We start from the raw sequence: 21,714 nt of genomic DNA on the forward strand, positions 1-21,714 counted from the left end.
CGTCAGTAGCAGACAAATTGCGCGAGGATCTGGAATCTCAAAAACGTCAGTGTTGAGAAAGCTACATCAACATCGATGAACCCGTACCATATTTCTATGCACCAGGAATTGCATGGCGACGACTTTGAACGTCGTGTACAGTTCTGCCACTGGGCACAAGAGAAGTTACGGGACGATGACAGATTTTTTGCTCGCATTCTATTAAGAGACGAAGCGTCATTCACCAACAGTGGTAACTTAAACCGGCATAATATTCACTATTGGGCAACGGAAAATCCACGATTTCTGCGACAAGTGCAACATCAGCGGGCTTGGCGAATTAATGTATGGTGCGCCATTATGAGAGAAAGGATAATTGGCCCCCATTTCATCGATGGCAATCTAAATGGTGCAATGTATGCTGACTTCCTACGTAATGTTCTACCGATGTTACTACAAGACGTTTCACTGCATGACAGATCAGCGATGGACTTCCAACAAGATGGGTGTCCGGCACATAAGATCGCTTGCGGTTGAAGCGGTATTGAATAGCATATTTCATGACAGGTGGATTGGCCCGCACGTTCACCGGATCTGACGTCCCCGGATTTCTTTCTGTGGGGAAAGTTGAAGGATTTTTGCTATCATGATCCACCGACAACGCCTGACAACATGCGTGAGCGCATTGTCAATGCATGTGCGAACATAATCTTATGGGACTTAACTAGTAGTGTCATTAGTCCCTAAGCTTAGACACTACTTAACCTAAATTATCCTAAGGACATACACACACATACACACACACACACACACACACACACACACACACACACACACGCACGCATATGCCCGAGGTTGGACTCGAACCTCCGCCGAGACCAGCCGCACAGTCCATGACTGCAGCGCCTTAGACCGCTCGGCAAAAGTGGCCCAACTAAAACATTAATATTTTTTTATGTACTACACGAAAATGAAATAAAAAATGGGGACTCCTATTTTAAAAAACGCAGTTGATATCCGTTTGTCCTATGGCAGCGCCATCTAGGGGGCGAACCACAACGCCATCTGGCTTCCCCCTTCAAGCTAGACAAGTTTCGTTGTTTGTAGTCTTTTCGTTTGATGCTTATTTCGTGAGATATTTGGCCCTGTCACGATCAATGGACCACCCTATATAGGCGTTGTCGAGCTCAGCGTCGTATTCTGCCTGTTTACATATCTGTGTATTTGGATACGTATGCCTGTACCACGTGAGGCAATACTGAACCTACGGCTTATCTTAGAAGCTAGATTCTTCTTCTTAAGTTGCCAATCCTAAGATTGATTTGCAGCAGCTCTCCATTCAGTGCGATTGTCGGCCAGCCTCTTCAATTCCGTGAAACTTCCGCATCCTAGGTCCTGCATTATCTGGCTTATGTACTTTCTTCTAGGTCTGCCTCTTGCCCTTTTGCCCTCCACAAGGCCTTCCATTATAGTGTGGAGAAGACTTTCATGTCTCAGAATGTGTCCCATCCATATATCTCTCCTCTTATTGACCGTCTTCCAAAGAACTGGAACTTCCTCCGCTCTCTGCAGGACTTCTTCATTTGTCATCCTGGCCGTCCATGGAATTTTTAACATCCTTCGCAGACACCACATTTCGAATCCTTCAATCCTTCTTCTTTCGTCCTCTCCAAGTGTCCAGGTTTCGCTGCCGTAGAGAAGCACACTCCCAACAAAGGTCTTTATTAACCGCTTCCTTAACGCCAGACTTATCATATTTGATGTGAGGAGTCCTTTCCTTTTATAGAATGCAGTCTTTGCCTGATTTATTCTACTTATTACATCTTTCCTACTACGACCATCTGATGTTATTCTGCTTCCCAAGTAGACAAAGTCTTGTATTTCTTTCAGCTTCTCTCCATTCAGCCTTATATTCGTAATTGCTTGATTATTTTGTTTGCTTGCAACTAAGATTTTTGTTTTTGACTTATTAATTTTCATGTTGTACCGTGTAGCAAGAGTGTTTTCCATTTCCTCCAACACTACTTGTAATTCTTCCTCATTTTCCGCTAGGACAGCAATGTCATCCGCAAAACGCAGCATATCAACTATTTTTCCCTGGATCCTGATTCCATTAGCTTAGCCATTAGCCTTTCCTTAATCTAGCTTCTAATGGAATCAGAAGCTAGATTACGGAAAGGCAAACCTACGTTTCTAACATTTGCAGACTTAGAGAAAGCTTTTGACAATGTTGACTGGAATACTCTCTTTCAAATTTTGGAGGTAGCAGGGGTAAAATATAGGGAGCGAAAGGTAATTTACAATTTGTATAGAAACCAAATGGCAGTTATAAGAGTTGAGGGCCATGAAAGGAAAGCAGTGGTTGGGAAGGGAGTGAGACAGGGTTGCAGCCTCTCCCCGATGTTATGTATTGTATATTGAGCAAGCAGTGAAGGAAACAAAAGAAAAATTCGGAGTAGGTATTAAAATCCATGGAGAAGAAATAAAAAATTGAAGTTTGCCGATGACATTGGAATTCTGTCAGGACAGCATAGGACTTGGAAGAGCAGTTGAACGGAATGGATAGTGTCTTGAAGGGAGGATATGAGATGAAAATCAACAAAAGGAAAACGAGGATAATGGAATGTAGTCGAATTAAGTCGGGTGATGTTGAGGGTATTAGATTAGGTTCAAATGGCTCTGAGCACTATGGGACTCAACTGCTGAGGTCATTAGTCCCCTAGAACTTAGAACTAGTTAAACCTAACTTACCTAAGGACATCACAAACATCCATGCCCGAGGCAAGATTCGAACCTGCGACCGTAGCGGTCTTGCGGTTCCAGACTGCAGCGCCTTTAACCGCACGGCCACTTCGGCCGGCTAATAGATTAGGAAATGAGACACTTAAAGTAGTAAAGAAGTTTTTCTATTTGAGGAGCAAAATAACTGATGATGGTCGAAATAGAGAGGATATAAAATGTAGACTGGCAATGGGAAGGAAGGAAAGCGTTTCTGAAGAAGAGAAATTTGTTAACATCGAGTATAGATTTCAGTGTCAGGAAGTCGTTTCTGAAAGTATTTGTACGGAGTGTAGCCACGTATGGATGTGAAACATGGATGATAAATAGTTTAGATAAGAAGAGAATAGAAGTTTTCGAAATGTGGTGCTACAGAAGAATGCTGAAGATTAGATGGGTAGATCACATAACTAATGAGGAGGTGTTGAATAGGATTGGGGAGAAGACTAGAAGAAGGGATCGGTTGATAGGACATGTTCTGAGGCATCAAGAGATCACCAATTTTGTATTGAAGGGCAGCGTGGAGGGTAAAAATCGTAGAGGGAGACCAAGAGATGAATACGCTAAGCAGATTCAGAAGGATGTAGGCTGCAGTAGGTACTGGGAGATGAAGAAGCTTGCACAGGATAGAGTAGCATGGAGAGCTGCATCAAACCAGTCTCAGGACTGAAGACTACAACAACAACAACAACAACAACAACATGCCTGTACCAGTTCCTTTGGCGCTTCAGTGTAGTTTAGGACCACTCTCTCTATGCGGATGTCGGAAGAACGTCCGCGCCCCTTGTACCTGACCGCCAAGCGGCTGTGATGACTCACGGTGATAGGCAGCTACTACCGGCAGCAGTGCCAGAGTGTGTACTACTGTACGTAACCGCGTCTATCCTAGGGCAGCGCGCGGCGTTGCCATGTGGTGGCCGCTCCTACACACGGAGACCGGTTAGCGCGCTGGCGACTTCTGGTGGCCCGAGAAGGAAGCATCGGCGCCTGACCTCGCCGTCCAATCAGTGCATCGCTGCTCCTCAGCTGATAGCTGGGCGGACCAGTCTGGGAAGAGCGTGTCTCATATGCACACACAGCAGCGCAGGGCCCTCGCTACAGACCAGCGATCCGCGCCATCTAGGAACCCACTGGAACACCTGCTGCTCGTCTTGTGAAGACCAGGCCGCCAAAGGTAAGCGAGCTAAGCACTGGCTGTACCTACACGCCTTAAGCTCCCTGCTCAGCAGCAGAGTATCCATCCGTGTACTCCGCAATCGCTGCGAAGTGCGAGGCAGAGGGAACTATAACATCATCTTTTCACGGACGAGACCGCTCCCTGTTCTGTACTCACAAAATCACTCCCATCTTTCTCGAGATCTTCCCCTATCTCTTTTCCCATTCGGTTTCTATTTCAGGATTTTCTGGGGAATTATGTGACCTGGCATTCAAAAAATGTCTCTGGGCACTATGGGACTTAACTTCGAAGGTCAGCAGTCCCCTAGGACTTAGAACTACTTAAACCTAACTAACATAAGGTCATCACACACACCCATGCCCGAGGCAGGATTCGAACGTGCGACCGTAGCGGTCGCGCGGTTCCAGACTGTAGCGCCTAGAACCACTCGGCCACCCCGGCCGGCAGACCTGCCATTCTCACGAGGCGTTGTCAGTCTTCACAATATTTTCGAACTTTTTCGTTCATATTTAAAATATTTAATACTATAATAATACCTCCATTTCTAATCACGTCTCTTCCTGTGCAGCATTTCGCCTATCTTAGAAATCACATCTCTCCCGCTTGAATTTTGTTATTTCTAATTTTTGGAATCCGTGCCTCACTTCGAAAAAAGGAACCCCTATACATGTCATTCACTAAGATACGCGAATATTTTAATATGTTGGTCTACATGTAAAACTAGAGAAAAAAGTTCGTATAAACATAGGTCCACAAATCTTTAGTTGCGGCTAGTAAGAGATTTTGCCTGGAATTTTAGCAACTTCGCTAGTACGAAGCCATCGCAAAACTGTACGAGGTGAAAGTGAAGCGCGATTTCAATTTATTTTGTTGTTACTGATCTGGTGAATCTAATAAAACATGTTCCAGACCTGTATCTGCAGTAGTTTTCCAGAACATCCTGAGAAGGAAAGAAGTAATTCCGTAAATTTTTTTTATTTGCTAACTACTTGGCCCAATTTGTGTGTGTGCGTCTGTTTTTTTTTTCTTTTTTTTAAAAAAAAATGTTCCAGGCAACTGCACAAAATTTTCAACAGACGTTGTAGAGAATTTAATTTTGGAAAAATGATGGTAATAAACACCATATCTGCGTATTCCTCTGTCGTAAATTTGAAAGGCATCCCTATTTCATAAATAATCTACAAACTACGACAGTTACTATGTGGTTTCACTTAAATACACTGTTGTTATTATGTTCTTTCACTGAACATACCAACTCGTTTCGAGGCTTGGAAACGACTGAAACAGCTCACTAACGGTTGCCAACAATGACATAAACGTTTCTACATTGTTAATGGAAAGTAAACAAATTTACTCGTATAATAATATTTGCGTCTCTGGATGTTCTGGAATCCTACTGCAGATACACGTCTGGGACATGTTTTATTAGATTCACCAGACAAAGAACAACAAAATAAATGGAAATCGTGCTTTACTTTAACCTCATACAGTTTGGCGATGGCTTCATATTAGCGAAGTTCCTAAATTTCAGGAAAAATCTTCAGTTAGCCGTAACTCCGTAACTAAACATTTGCGGACCTATGTTCATATGTACTTTTTTGTTTAGTTTTGCTTGCAGAATCACGTATTGAAATATTTGCATATCTTCGTGAATCACCGTGTAGAATCGCTTTATTGTCTGTCTGTCCGACTGGTTAGAACCATTTTTCTCAGAAACGAGTAAAGTATCCAATTCAAATTTATGTCGCATATTGAGGCTTACGGTACCATGGTGGTGAAAAACTATTAAGCCTCCAAATCAATGAAATCAAAAGTTGTGGCCATTTATTTCACGCATTTTGATACTCGACAACTCGCTCACCAAACACCTATTGCGTATTGGGCCTAGAATCATAAAACTTGGCAAGAAGCAAGGTTGCACACTACAAGTAAAGGAAAAAACCCGAAAATTCTCGAACTGTAATTTTATAACACGAATAATATTTTTTGTTATTAGTTATCCGACTATCTCTTCGTTTTGCCGTCAGCTAAGACCCTTTTTCTGTGGAACAGCTTCACACATCCAGTTCAAATTTATGTCGCATACTGAGGTCGACGGTCCAGTATGGGTGTACAAATTTAGAGATTCTGTGTCAATGCATTCAAAAGATACGGCGTTTTACGTTACACATTTTGATACTCGAAAACTCGGTATCAAAAGCCATAGGGTAATGCCCGTTGACCTACTGTCAAGAAATTTGGCAAGACGCGAGGTTTCAGAGTCCAAGTAAATGGAAAAACACGGAATTGTTAATTTCAAAGGATATCACACGAGAAAATATTTATTTTCTCATTTGTTATCAGACTTGAAATCTGAAATTAAAGCATTCTCCCAGTTACCGGTTTGTTGGCAGTATCAGTGGCGATGCCAGGCAAAAACCCTCGATTCTCGGAACGTATGAATTTCTGTCAACATAACAAGTTTTTACAGAGTGCACCAGCCCTACCCAAAACTGGCCATTTTTTTGTGCTAAACCAGCTTTTGCTTCCATAGGATAAAGCAGGAAGCGCCATCACTTTATAGAATTTTTTTGTACTTTATAGCTTAATGTTCTGCTAATTGTAGCACAGACAGCTTGGAATTTGTGTATTTCATTTTCACCGTTAGAGACAAAATTGAAACTTATAGTATTTGGGAGAGTTGCTCTAAAACACAGTTATCCAGAATAACTTTTGATTGGATATTTGCCGCGCGGGATTATCCAAACGGTCTAAGGCGCTGCAGTCATGGACTGTGAGGCTGATCCCGGCGGAGGTTCGAGTCCTCCCTCGGGCATGGGTGTGTGTGTGTTTGTCCTTAGGATAATTTAGGTTAAGTAGTGTGTAAACTTAGGGACTGATGACCTTAGCAGTTCAAGTCCCATAAGATTTCACACACATTTGAACATTTTTTTTATTGGATATTTTTCTCGGAATGCCATTATTTTCTTTTTATTGCTAGAAATTCTAAAGTATTTCTTGCATATTTCGTTCATTTAGTATACTTATGTTTGGAAGTCATCTTCATTCTTTAGAATAACAACGATATCATATCCAAACAGAAGTACATACAGGAATTTCGGATTCGTTGTCTTAATTTCTTTGTTGCGTTACATTTCCATTTGTGAAGATCGAAGTCAGTGTAAATATTAAAAATGTTATGTGATTGTCCACGCCTTTGCCTAACACCCTGGTTAATAATTATTTCTTTCAATCGATTCCTGCCTGTGTTTATTACAATGCCCGTAGTTTTGTAAAGACTTACTTTGAAAAAATAAGCAGGTATCACGAAAACTTCTCAGACTCACTGTAGATGCTGACGCACGTGATAAGCTTCTAACTCTTCATCAATGAAAGAAAGGGGAAGAAACGTTAACACATGCAATGAATACCCTCTGCCTTCGCTTATGTTGATGTAAGAGGAAGTGTCCGTAGCATCTAATAAGGAAATATAGCACCACTGACCACTTTTTCTCTGCAAAAATCTCTAAAAGAACTGTATCTGGATGGCTGGAAGACGCTCGTCCGAAGTCCAGTATGGTACTTTATTTTATTTACAGTACCTAAGGGAGGCTGTGCTGATTTCGGGAAACATATAAATGGTTGCAATTGCGATTTAGACTGAAACTATAGCAAAGAATTCAGGCCGACTTGATCTCTGAGTCACGCGTGGATTTTACTTCCCTTACTGATATACGAGGGAGGACTGCGCTTTTGTCTCTTGTTCATCTGACATCTGAAGGGTCTGAACTAAGATAATGCTGGAATGCATCCAACCAGTTCAGCTATTCCTTTCCTACGCTTGTGCGATGGAGTTATTGACTAGCTGGCCGCTGTGGCCGAGCCGTTCTAGGCGCTTCAGTCTGGAACCGCGCGACCACTACGGTCGCAGGTTCGAATCCTGCCTCGGGCATGGATGTGTGTGATGTTCATAGGTTAGTTAGGTTTAAGTAGTTCTAAGTTCTATAAGACTAATAACCTCAGATGCTAAGTCCCATAGGGCTCAGAGCCATTTGGAGGATGTAAATAGAATTGGCGAGAAGAGGAATTTGTGGCACAACCTGACTAAAAGAAGGGATCGGTTGGAAGGACACGTTGTGAGGCAGCAAGGGAATCGCGGAGGGTAAAAGTCGTAAGTAGGAGAAGGAGACCAAGAGATGAATTCAGTAAGCAAATTCAGAAGGATGAAGGTTGTAGTAGTTACTCGGAGATGGACCTTGTACAGGATAGAGTAGCATGGAGAGTTGCATCAACCAGTCTCTGGACTGAAGACCACAACAACAACGGGGTTCAGTAGTAGTAACATGTGAAACTTCACGACAATTCACTGCTCTATTATTACACTTATCATTTTTCCAGAGGAACAGCTCTTACAGAAATGAAGGCCATGGCCGCACAGATTGTCTACAGACAACGGAGAGGCCGCATTCGATTAAGAAGCCTTCACGTGTCACAGCTACTGGTCATTCGTCTATGGTGCATGCGTACTTACTCTGCGACAGGATCAGAACCCGTTAGTTTAGTTTAGTTTAGTTATGTCATGTTCCGGAGATCATTTTCATGATGATTTTATCGATAGGATGTGGAACAAGTCAGATTACAAGATATGTATACACACATGAATAGTGCTAATATTAATATTACTGAAATTTAGGAACTTCGCTAATATGAAGCCATTGCCAAAATGTATGAGGTTAAAGTAAAGCAGGATTTCCATTTATTTTGTTGTTCTTTGTCTGGTGAATCTAATAAAACATGTCCCAGACGTGTATCTGCAGTAGGTTTCCAGAACATCCAGAGACGGAAATATTATTATACGAGTAAATTTCTTTACTTTCCACTACATTTAAAGCCACATTTTTTTTACCAATTCTGAAACAGGAACTCGTCAGTGGAATAGAAGGAGTTGTCCAAAAGAAATTTTAAGCTAGATTTAAAACTTGATCTGTCACCTGGCACAACTTTATGTTGTTGGGCAAATGATCAAACATTTTTGTTGCTGAATAATGTATCCCCTTTTTGAGCAACTGACAGCTTCAATGACGGATAGGTCATTTTTTACGCTAGTGTTGTAAGTATGAACATCACTGTTCTTCGCGAATTGAGATGGCTTATTTATAATGAATTTCATTACCGAATATATGTACTCTGATGGTACAGTTAAAATACCTAACTCCATGAATGGGTGTCTACATGATGTCCTTGGCTGAACACCACTAATTATTCTCACTGCTCTCCTTTCTGCAGTCAATACTTTAGATCTAGAATGAGATTTACACTCTGCAGCGGAGTGTGCGCTGATATGAAACTTCCTGGCAGATTAAAACTGTGTGCCCGACCGAGACTCGAACTCGGGACCTTTGCCTTTCGCGGGCAAGTGCTCTACCAACTGAGCTACCGCCCCGTCCTCACAGCTTTACTTCTTCCAGTACCTCGTCTCCTACCTTCCAAACTTTAAAGAAGCTGTCCTGCACTTGCCCGTGAAAGGCAAAGGTCCCGAGTTCGAGTCTCGGTCCGGCACACAGTTTTAATCTGCCAGGAAGTTTCACTTTAGGTCTAAGTGTTGAGTTACCCCAGAAAACTATTCCATAAGACATCAATGAGTGGAAATATGCAAAGTACGTTAGGAGGCTGATCTGTTTATTACCAAGACTAGCGACTATACAAAGAGCGAAAGAAGCTGAACTTAGTTGTTTGAGAAGCTCAGTAATATGCTTCTTCCAGTTCAAGTTGTCATTAGTGTGAACACCCAAAAATTTGGAGAAACCTACCCTGTTAACTGAGCCCTGTTCATATGCTACATCAATTGTCGGTATGGCTGTATTCGGTGTACAGTACTGGATATAGTGAGTTTTCTCAAAATGAAGGGAGAGTCCATTTTCTGAAAACCACTTAATAATTGAAACTTCCTGTCAGATTAAAACTGTGTGCCGGACCGAGACTCGAACTTTTTTTTTTTTTTTTTTTTTTTTTTTTTTTTTTTTTTTTTTTTTTAGCGGAGTGTGCGCTGATACGAAACTTCCTGGCAGATTAAAACTGTGTGCCCGACCGAGACTCGAACTCGGGACCTTTGCCTTTCGCGGGCAAGTGCTCTACCAACTTTTTTTTTTTTTTTTTTTTTTTTTTTTTTCCTCAAAAGGTAGACTTGAAAACCAAGGACCTCTCGTAGTTTTACAAACATAAACTGCTTCTAGCATTTGTTTCTTTAAATATATAAGACGATGACTTTATAAAATAAAATTTTTCTGGGAAACATAAATAAGTGGACTTTTTGTTTACATAATAGTGAAAAAAAATAAAAAATAAAATATGCTGCTCCTGTCAGTACAAAACAATAACGTCCTACGTTCCTCTTTTAGGCGCGTACGTCGCTAATCCCGTCATACCTCGCGGTGGTGTCGGGTACGTCTTCACGTGTGTTTGTGGATCCTCTCCACTGTCCTGGTCCTTTCTTGTTCTGATACTTATAGACAATAATTACATTCTCCTACCCGGGACACCCCAACTTGGTGGGGGATCAAGCAAGGCACTCCCTAAAAAATTTGCGTAATATGTTCTATATCTCGGATGTCTCATAAGCTTTGAGTGATGTTCCTGTAGTAAGGCCCAAAAGTCAAGCACATTCTTACTGCCGTCTCGGAAAAGATAACTCACAGTCAAACCTCGAATCCAAGTCACTGCGTTTGTCTTCGTTCGGGGATAATATGTCCTATCTGGGAGAAGTAGTGTGCGTGGTTCTATTGTTTGCGGCCCCACCCGAAGGAGGAAGGCGATCATTTTTTTGACCAAACACCATACGTCCGCCGAAGGACCGCATATCAGGCGATGCTCCTCAGTGTCTATAACATTGCACTGCGGACACAGTGGCTCGTCCGCCATATGAATTGAATGCAACCTGGATCGAGTCACGTATTTCCCATTTACCACCTGATACCACAGTGCGCGCGTTCCCGTATCAAGGTGTGGGTGGTGCACTGTACGCCATACCACTGACCACGTAACCGTTGGTTGGCGGCGCTCTACGGCATTATTCGGTCGTCGTCGAGTCAAGATGTGATATATATCACGTGCCGTTGCCGTCCTGGTAGTCGGTAGTTCCATATGTACATAACTGTGTTCCACAAAGAAGGTTCGCATATGGGCAAGCGATGGTGAGATGTGAGCCACCGCTACCGGAGCCGAACGAGAAGGTGGAGCGAGTTCGTCTATCAAGCTGCCCGTCAGACTTGTCTGGTGTCGTGTCCACATCTTTATCATTGTGGTTACATAAATAGCCACTGCTCGGTCGCGTACGTGGACTAGTCCAAGACCTCCACGACTACGAGGAAGGGTGAGGGTTTCGTATCCTACCTTAAAAAGCAGACCTGTGCTCACAAAATATCCTAGTGCCGCCAGGATTCGGCGGGCCAACACCACCGGCATAGGAAGAACTTGTGCCAGGTGGGGGATGCGAGAGGCTAGATAAGTGTTGGCAAAGGTGACCCGTTGTATCATATCCAGTGCCCTTAACCTGTGACTTCGGACACTCGCACGAATTGTTTGCAGAAGATGTCTGTAACTCAGTGCCACCGTGCGTCGAACGTCTGTAGTGAAGATAATCCCTAGGCATTTCATCTTGTTGATCGGCTGTAATGGTGCTACACTTCCTGTCGGGAGTCCTCTCCCGATGTTCATCGCTCCCGACTTTGCCATGTTCAGGCGACTTCCCGTAGCCATACAATACAAATTAATCCAATGCAAGGCCGCTCTTGCCTCGTCGCCTGACCGTGCTAAAAACACTAGGTCATCTGCGTATGTTCGGCATATAAACTTGTTGTGCCTTATTGTCATTCCTTGGAGTCGATTCCGGAGCCCGCAAAGCAGCGGCTCGACAGCGATGGCATACAATATCGTTGACAGAGGGCACCCTTGTCTGACCGATCGTGAGATGGTGATGGGCCCCACCAAGCGTCCATTGATGAGCACTTTGGATGCGGCTCCGTGGAGTAGTCTCATGACGACGGTGACAAAACTTTCCGGAAACTTCATTTTCGTCATCACGTCCGTGAGATAAGCATGACTCAGCCTGTCAAATGCGCGATCGAAGTCTATCGATACCAATACACCCCGGAGACGACATGTTGAAGCCAGTGCGATAACATCGCGGTAGTCGCTGAGTGCCGTTTGTATATTGCTCGCTCCTCCTAGCTGGGTTTGGTCGAGTGAAATCACTTGGCGTATCACGCGTTTAAAGCGTGCTGCAAGTATCCTGGCGTAGATTTTGTAGTCGCAATTAAGAAGGGTCAGTGGCCGGTAGGCCTGTATCCCTGTGCCGCCAGATGGTTTGTGGATGGGGATGATCATTCCTTCGACGAAGGAGGGTGGAAGAGGCACGCTGGGAGTCATCAATTCGCAGTACATGGCAGTCCATCTTGGAATCATGAGATCTTTAAATGTACGATAGAACTCTAACGGAAACCCGTCGGGCCCCGGCGATTTGTGCGACGCTCCCTTATGAATCGCTTCCATTACGTCGTCAACTGTGATTTCACCTGTTAACTCCGGGTTGGCCGACTCGTCGAGACACGCGGAGAGCGTTCGTCGGACCTCATGAAAGGCTGCCTGATCGTGTTCCGCTTCTTCATAGAGATGACCGTAGTGTTCCACGAAAGCGTTGGCAATGTCTTTTTGCGTTGTCATGCGGCGACCATCTGGCAGTACGACCGTCTGTATTAAGGTTCTGCGGCTACGTTGTTTTTCTCTGATAACGTGATACATCGACGGGGATTCTCCACGGACTCGTTCAAAGGTCCTTGCGCGGATTGCGACACCCTCCAGTCGGCGGCGCGTTATGGAAATTATTTGGGCCTGTGCTCGTTTTATACCGGCACGACGCTCCTGTGAAGGTGCTTGTACAGAAAGTTCGCGGAGCATCGTGAAATAAAATTCCGTCGTGTATCGCCTCCACATCATCTGCTCTCTTCCGTATGCAATTAACGCTCGGCGCAATGCAGGCTTAACGCATTCCAGCCACCACTGCAACGTCGTCGGATATGTCGGGAGGCGTCGTTCACATACATGCCAAGTGTCTTCGACTAAGCGTCTGCACTCAGGTTCCCTAAGGTGTGCTGTATTCAGTTTCCAAACACTGCGACTCCTCCACACCTGTTGACGACTCAGGGAGACCGTGCATATATATGCTATGTGATCTGAAAAGGCGACAGGCCACAATTCCGCATCGAGGATCGCAGGTTCGAGACGACGTGTGACGTAAATGCGATCGAGACGACTTGCAGAGTGACTCGTGACGTAGGTGTATCCACGTCTGTGTCCATGTATCTTCTCCCATGTATCTATGAGATTCATGTCCTGTATGAGTTGCCGCAGCTCCGGGCACGAAGTATAACGTGGGTGTTGATCTTTTGGTGCGAGCACGCAGTTGAAGTCGCCTCCAAATAATACATGTTCATACCGACCTAAGAATAGTGTTGTAATCTCCTCTGCGTAAAATCGGGATCGGTCGCGCCGTCTGTCTGACCCAGACGGTGCGTAAATGTTAACGACCCGTACTCCCAGCACCGTGAGCGCCAGTCCTCGCGCTGACGGCAGGTACACCACGTCCTCGGCTACTATGCCGCTACGTAGAAGTATCGCTGTTCCGCTGCCGCCGTCGGTAGTAGGTGTAATGTACGTATCGTACTCATAGAGGTCGGGGAAGCTCTCAACACATACTTCCTGCAGCAGAACGATGTCGACGTCTGACGCATGCAACATGTCTCGTAATAATTGCAATTTGACAGGCGTTCTGATCGTATTAATATTAATAGAGGCTGTTCGATATGCCTGCCGCTGTTCCTCAGTGCGTAAAGCGCACATGAACGCTTACGTTAATTTGTGTGCTTCTGCCCGGTAACACGCTGTCTGTGCGTCAGTCTGCATCTTCTGCGCGGTTAACATCCGGTGGACGCAGCACTCGCCATGGCGGGTGCGTCGTCGGTGTGGGGGTCAGTATCGGATTCGTCGGCCCAGTTCCTGTGCTGGAGGTCCAGCTCCCGTCGTGTGTCTCCGGCCGGGCTGACCGAAGGCGGTGGCGTTGCTGCGGTGGGTGGAGGGTCCCCTTCCGTCGGCTTTCCGTCCGGTGTGTCTGTATTCAACCCCTTTGTAGCATGATTCGCGTCGTACTGCTGTGTGGGAGGTATAACCTCCCGTTGCGCATCCGGAAGCACTGTATCGACGTCACACCCAAGTCCGTCTGACGTGGACTGCAGTAAGCAGGTATCCGACGGCGCTAGCCGTCGTTTCTTGTGGCGCTTCGGCGATCGTTGTTTGCGCGTGTGCGCCTCCGTATCCGAGTGCGGAAGTGACTCCCGGTGCTCAGGGACGAAAGCAGCTGTCGGCACAACAGCAGGATCAATTTCCATTTCTCCTACCGATCCTTCCCGCTCGCTTAAGTGCGTCGCCGGCGCCGGAGCGGCAGAGGTGTGCGTCGTTTCGTCACTGGAGGCGGTCTCTGCCGCAGTCGGTTGCCGTAAACTGTCAGGATTCTGTAGCTGGTCATTCTTCGGGATGGGATCCGTTCGAAATGCGTCCGCATACGTTAGTGGCAGCGGCGTCAACGTGGACGGAGGTACGGGTTCGCCGTTTGGAACTTGCACTATCCTCCGCTGCATACATTCGGAACGGACGTGGCCCTCTTTCCCGCAGCCTGAGCATGTTTTGGGTTGTCCATCGTATATGACTATAGCTCTGCATCCGCCGATGAACAAGTACGAGGGTACATGTTGTGTCAGTTCTATTCTGATTTGACGCACCCCATTGAGAACGGGGTAAGTCGTGAAGTTGGACCATTTTTCCTCAACGTGGCTAAGCACTCTTCCATATGGGCGTAAGGCGTCAACGACCAAGTCAGACGGAACCTCGAAGGGAAGTTCGAAAATACGTATGTTTCGTAAGCCCAGTCCTGCATGATCAATAGTTACGTCTCCAACATGTCCATCAGAGTGACGAAATTTGAGTCCATGTTTAGTATCTCGGATGATTCTGTCACATACTACATCGTTAATCAGCTTGACGTAAACTACACTGCTCACTATGGAGAGGTGGATTCCGATAAGTTCGTTGTAGTCAAGTTTAACTTCGTCTCGTAGGAACCTTTCTATTTCGTAGGCTTTCGGTCTCGCATATTCATTGGAAAAACTAATCTTGAGAGTCGACTTTCGGTATGCATGTGCCATTCTATATCGAGTCTTCTAAACGCACGAGTACGCCGAAGAGGTAAACAACTGCGCGAGCGCGAACTTCTCCGGCAGGGACGTAAACAGACGTCCGTGCCGTAGCACCGCCGAAGGCAGACTCTCGGGACCTTTGCCTTTCGCGGGCAAGTGCTCTACCGACTGAGTTACCCAAGCACGACTCACGCTCCGTCCTCACAGCTTTACTTCCGCCAGTACCTCGTCTCCTACCTTCCAAACATGGGGAAAGACAAAGATCCCGAGTTCGAGTCTCGGCCCGGCATACAGTTTTAATCTGCCAGGAAGTTTCATATCAGCGCACACTCCACTGCAGAGTGAAAATCTCATTCTGGAAACACTTAATAATTCTTTGAAAGACATCCTTAACAATATCTTCAGCTGCTTTTTCTGGAATGGGATTTATTATAACAGTTTCTCATCTGCAAAAAGTACTAGTTCTGCTTGCTGAACGTTAAGTCAGACGTCATTCACATGAATAAGGAACAGCAGAGGACCCAAAATTGAACCCTGTGGGACTTCCCATTCAATAGAATTTACCACCCTCCCAACATTGTTTGTGTTATTGAGCACAACTTTTTGCTTTCTGTTCGTTAAGTATGATTCAAACCAGCTGCATTTATAGCCTTCAATTGTACAAAACCTGAGTTTCTCTAAGAGTGTGACATGTTATGACCACCACATCTAGTATCTCGTGGGAACACCACGAAGGCAAGAGGCATTCGATGTGACGTTCTTTATGCAAAGTATTCATGACTGGAATACGAAAAGGGGGGAGGGGAGAGGTGACTGGTGTGTAGAAAGCACCCTCAGCCACACACCGTGAAGAAGTTTTAGGTGGAAGGGGGGAGGGCGAGGTGTAAAAATGTGGAGGGTACTACTGTATCTTCCTGCGTCAGCTGCTCTTGGCGCAGAGCAGTGTGTTGGTAAACACACGTCACGTAACGAAGCTGTTGACCAGTACCGCTCCCATACGTAACACAGCGGCATCGAGAACCGGCTGACCTTGGTCTGTTCTGCACAAGCGCTGACTGTAACTGAGCAGCGCGAAAATACTGGGTGATCAAAAAGTCAGTGTCAATTTGAAAACTTAATAAACCACGAAATAATGTAGATAGAGAGGTACAAACTGACACACATGCTTGGACTGACATGGGGTTTTATTAGAACAAAAAAAAAAAAAAGCTCACAAAATGTCTTACAGTTGGCGCTGGACAGCAAAACTGCTGCCTAGACGGTTGAGGGGTACACCGATATGTTACAGAATCGCATCATCCCCAGCCTGGCCGATAAACACCTGTTGGAACGTATGATGTTTATGCAGGATGGCGCTCCACCCCATATTGCTAGACGCGTGAAAGATCTCTTGCGCGCGTCGTTTGGTGATGATCGTGTGCTCAGCCGCCACTTTCGTCATGCTTGGCCTCCCAGGTCCCCAGACCTCAGTCCGTGCATTGGGGTTACCTGAAGTCGCAAGTGTATCGTGATCGATCGACATCTCTAGGGATGCTGAAAGACAACATCCGACGCCAATGCCTCACCATAACTCCGGACATGCTTTACAGTGCTGTTCACAACATTATTCCTCGACTGCAGCTATTGTTGAGGAATGATGGTGGACATATTGAGCATTTCCTGTAAAGAACATTATCTTTGCTTTCTCTTACTTTCTTATGCTAATTATTGCTATTCTGATCATACGAAGCGCCATCTGTCGGACATTTTTTGAACTTTTGTATTTTTTTGGTTCTAATAAAACCCCAAGTCATTCCAAGCATGTGTGTCAATTTGTACCTCTCTATCTACATTATTCCGTGATTTATTCAGTTTTCAAATTTATACTGACTTTTTGATCACCCAGTATTTCTGGTGTTAGCGTCGACGAAAGATGTCTTTAGGTAAAAAGGCTAATGTGGCCGACACGAAAGTAAACAAGAAGATCCGACTTAAGTATGCCCTAGCGATAGATGCCTTGCCGTGGTTTGGGGCATGGAAATTTTTGTGGAGACACGCATTTGGCACAGAGCTGAATAGCACATTATCTGCTGATGTCTAGTCCACAAGAACGAATCGTAGTTCTTATCAGAGATCAAATATCTGATTCAAGCAAAGTGTCTTCAAGTAAGGGCAAAGACTTTTGGTTAAGCAAGTAATGTGTTACCAGTAATAATTGTGTTTTGAAGCATCTCTCTATGCTGCTCCATCCTTCGCAAGCACCTTAATCTCATCTCTGCTGTACTTCTGAAGGCCACGTCCCATTGAACCTGCTTATTTTAGGCTAGTCCTCGTATCCCTCTCAAATTTTAACATCGCAAACTTTCCTGCAATGCTCATGCCTTACCTTGTGTCCCCCTAAATTATGCCCTCTTCAAGTCAAATTCTGCCATAAAGGTGATTTATGCCCAATTCGACTCAATGCCTATTCGCTAGTTACTCGATATTTAGTGCTATTCTGAAAAACCACACTTGTAACGCGACTAATATGCTCTAGTCTCCGCTGTTTGTTGTCCACGTTTCTCTGCCACACAACGCTATACTGAAGGCAATAGGTTTCTAGAAAACTTTTTCTTCCCATTACCAGTTCGCATCTGATATCGTTTCTTACTTTTTCTCGTCGTTAATTATTTTGGTGCCCAAATAGCAAAACTCATTTACTACTTTAAGTGTCTCATTTCCTAATGTAATTCCCTCGGCATAACCTGATGTCTTATAATTCCATTACATTCCATTACCCATGTTTTATAACTTTCTTTGCCGCGCGGGGTAGTCGCGTGGTCCAAGGTGCCTTGCCACGGTTCGCTTGGCTCCCCTTGTCGAAGGTAAGCCCAGGGACCGATGAGTTCAGCAGTTTGGTGCCATAGGAACTTACCACCACCATTCTATTATAAATTTCTTTGTTTCACGTCTGTGATCACAAATGTTGTACGTCCTCAGACTAACCGTTTCGGCCGGCAGTGGCCATCTTAAGATCAGCAACAAAACCATAAATACAACTAGTGGGTGTCTACAGCTTAAAACAATATAATAAGCTACGAAGAAAAATATTACTGACATACATGGGAAAATTATGCGGCTGAAACATGATTTTCAAGTGCATGTCAGTAATATTTTTCTTCAACGCATATTTCATTGTTTTAAGCTGTAGACATCCACTAGTTGTATTTGTGTTTTTGCCGCCGATCTGAAGATGGTCATTGCTGACCGAAACCTGTAGTCTGAGGACCTGCATTATCTGTGATCATAGACGTGAAACAAAGAAATTTATTCTACACTATCGGATCACTGTTCGACATGCGACGTTGTGAAACCCTTGTTTTAGTTTTGGCGATTTCATCTTATGACCTCCTTTCATGACACTATCCATTCCACTCGGTTTCTTCTAAGTCTTTTACCAACTCTGCCGGAATTACGTCGTTGTCAAACCTTAAAAGTCTCTCTGAAATTGCATTTTCCCTTAGCTTCCTTTACTGCCAACTCTTTGTGCAGTGTGGACAATATGGAGGATTGGCTACAACACTGCCTCACTTCCTGCTCATCCACTTTCATGTCTTTCGACTCTTACAACTGCAGTCTGTAAATGGTTTTCGCACGCTTTATATTATCCCTGACAACAAAGTAAAACGGTAATTGAATGTAGTCGAATAAAATACAGGCGATGATGAGGGAATTCAATTAGAAATTAAATACTAAACGTAATGGACGAGTTTTGCTGTAACTGAAGATTGTTGGAAGTGGAGGGAATATGAAGGTCAGACTAGCGATAGTGCTAAAGAGTTTCTAAAAAAGAGAAATTTGTTAACAGTGGTTTGATAGGTGTCATGTATAATTTTGGTTCCTGAATTTTTGGTATCTGAATCGATTGTGAGCAAGCAGTGATGCTGGAAGCTGTATGGCAGAAGTTAATTATCTCTTAGCTGTCTATCTCTAGTCGAATTAAGTCGGGTGATGCTGAGGGTATTAGATTAGGAAATGAGACACTTAAAGTAGTCAAGGAATTTTGCTTCTTGGGGAGCAAAATAACTGATGATTGTCGAAGTAGAGAGGATATAAAATGTAGACTGGCAATGGCGAGGAAAGCGTTTCTGAAGAAGAGAAATTTGTTAACATCGAGTTTCGATTTAAGTGTCAGGAAGTCATTTCTGAAAGTATTTGTATGGAGTGTAGCCATGTATGGAAGTGAAACATGGACGGTAAATAGTTTGGACAAGAAGAGAATAGAAGCTTTCGAAATGTGGTGCTACAGAAGAATGCTGAAGATAAGGTGGGTAGAGCACATAACTAATGAGGAAGTACTGAATAGGATTGGGGAGAAGAGGAGTTTGTGGCACAACTTGACCAGAAGAAGGGATCGGTTGGTAGGACATGTTCTGAGGCATCAAGGGATCACCAATTTAGTATTGGAGGGCAGCGTGGAGGGTAAAAATCGTAGGGGGAGACCAAGAGATGAATACACTAAGCAGATTCAGAAGGATGTAGGTTGCAGTAGGTACTGGGAGATGAAGAAGCTTGCACAGTATAGAGTAGCATGGAGAGCTGCATCAAACCAGTCTCAGGACTGAAGACCACAACAACAACAACAAGCTGATAAGATTAAGCAGGGTTAGAGTGGGGAAGCCGACAATGTTAACCTATGTTAGAGTGAAGAAGCGATGGCAGTATTATATTGGAAATTTAAAATCTCAATTTATCAGTTAATTTGTGAAGGAGGAAGTTTAGTGGAATATAAGGTAAAGATGATTATAATGTTACTTTTTTTTACTATTGCTGCGTCATTGAACTTACTTGGTTATTGTACTGAAAATTGTTAGATTTGATAGATAGGAAAGTGTATTGTTTGGATGTTGAGAAGTTCGTGAAATTTAAAATTGCCTTGAGAAATTTTTGCCAGTATACGAAAACAACATAGTGTTGTCATTTTTCGCATATTTCATTTTCTTACCTATCTTTCTCTTACAATTATTTTTAATGGCCCACCGAAGCAAGTATGTTCGATAAACCGATTTCCACCTCTATAGTGCCTCTGTGAAAATACAGCAATCTGCAGCTTTAGCATAGCGGCGCGGAAGACAGAGCTGTGCTGCAACGCGTTATCCAGATTTATGCAGAATAGATTCAAGGAGAAAATATTATGATTTTTTTTTGTTTATTCAATCAGGCCAAACTTGTATTATTCAGAGACAGTTTTTGTGATTAAATTTTTTCAAAGCCGGTTACTGTAGGTTTCATGTCGAAATAACCCATTAGCGCCGGAATTAATTTTTTCGTGATTTTTAAAAAAATTGCATTATTATGTCTGTAAAAGGCATAAATTACACAACAGAGTTGTTTTGACGAAATTCATTACCGCCATTAGCGAGATATTTGATGTTTCCATATGGCAACACTAGGCGCTTTCACTACCTAAATTTATATGGATTACAACTTCAACTAAAATAAGTAGGTTATTGAAATTTCTTATTACATATACAAGTTATGTGCAAATTTATTACTCAGTCTTCGTCATACAATTGATACCTTATAACACAGTACAATTAATAATCAAAAATCAAACCTTATTATTTTACATGAAGTGGAATAAAACAGTCAATACACAGTCCCACATTACACTCTGAACACATTGTTCTCACAATAGATTTACAGTCCTGGTGTGCACACCTTTTCTTCTTCTTTCCTTCTGTGTGCTGGACGAGGTGGTCAGTCTTATCAAACCTAATTGAATCTGATATGCGGCTGTCGGAACAGGCCCTTGATGCACATGGTCTCCTGGGTCCTTTTGGTAAAGCTTGGTGTCTTTGCAAGTACACCGTTGCTACTTCTCTCTTGAAATCAAGCTGAGAAATAGTTTGGTTTCTTGCCTTATTATACAAAATCCAACTGTTTTGTATGGCGACATGTAACATCCATGTAAAGAGACACCAGTACCATTTATTTCTTCTTATTGCAATGCGACAGCATGCTAGATTCTGATCCATCCGATCGGTACCTCTCATATATGTATTATATCTGGCTACCAGTTTTGGTCTGGGAATCATTATATTTCGCTTTTTTAGTTGCGGAAATCTCTTGACTTGGCCAACTTCTTGTGCACCACATGAAGAAGAGATCATTGTGACAACTGAGTTGTCCAGCCACCGCACATACACAATCTTCATCTGTGTCTACATTCGGATCTGGGGGCTCAACAAACACATCACCTTCAATATCGTCATTATAAAGAACCTCCAGCGTCTCAGCAAGCGAGAATCTCTTCTAAAACAAAAAAAGAGAAAATTCGTCCTTTTAGTGAGTACAAGCGCCTAGCGTTGCCATATGGCAACTCCGACCTTCAAACGGCCTAAATGAACGCAATTTATTTCACAGCAACCAGTCACTGTGTAAAACATACTTACTCGAACTTATATTCCATTTTCTTCGTCATTCAGCGAACAACGAGTTCCAACACTGCTTACGCCGCAGAATTTAAATGTATTGTTAAAACTATTGCATTGTAGTTATCTTTACAGTCTTGCAGAACGGAATCCAACACACTCGCTT

The 21,714-nt window shown here is 43.8% G+C and overlaps 1 protein-coding gene across 1 annotated transcript in view; it reads left to right on the plus strand.

Moving 5' to 3' along the window:
• The first annotated feature begins 3,795 nt into the window (after window positions 1-3,795).
• Window positions 3,796-21,714, plus strand: part of LOC126215244 (aminomethyltransferase, mitochondrial) — a 196,300-nt gene continuing 178,381 nt past the window's right edge. The window contains exon 1 of the mRNA XM_049941911.1: window positions 3,796-3,931. The gene's annotated coding sequence lies outside the window, so the exon portion shown is untranslated. The remainder of the gene's footprint in view (window positions 3,932-21,714) is intronic.

The sequence above is a fragment of the Schistocerca nitens genome, chromosome 12 (genome assembly GCF_023898315.1).
Source record: "Schistocerca nitens isolate TAMUIC-IGC-003100 chromosome 12, iqSchNite1.1, whole genome shotgun sequence".
NCBI lineage: Eukaryota > Metazoa > Arthropoda > Insecta > Orthoptera > Acrididae > Schistocerca > Schistocerca nitens.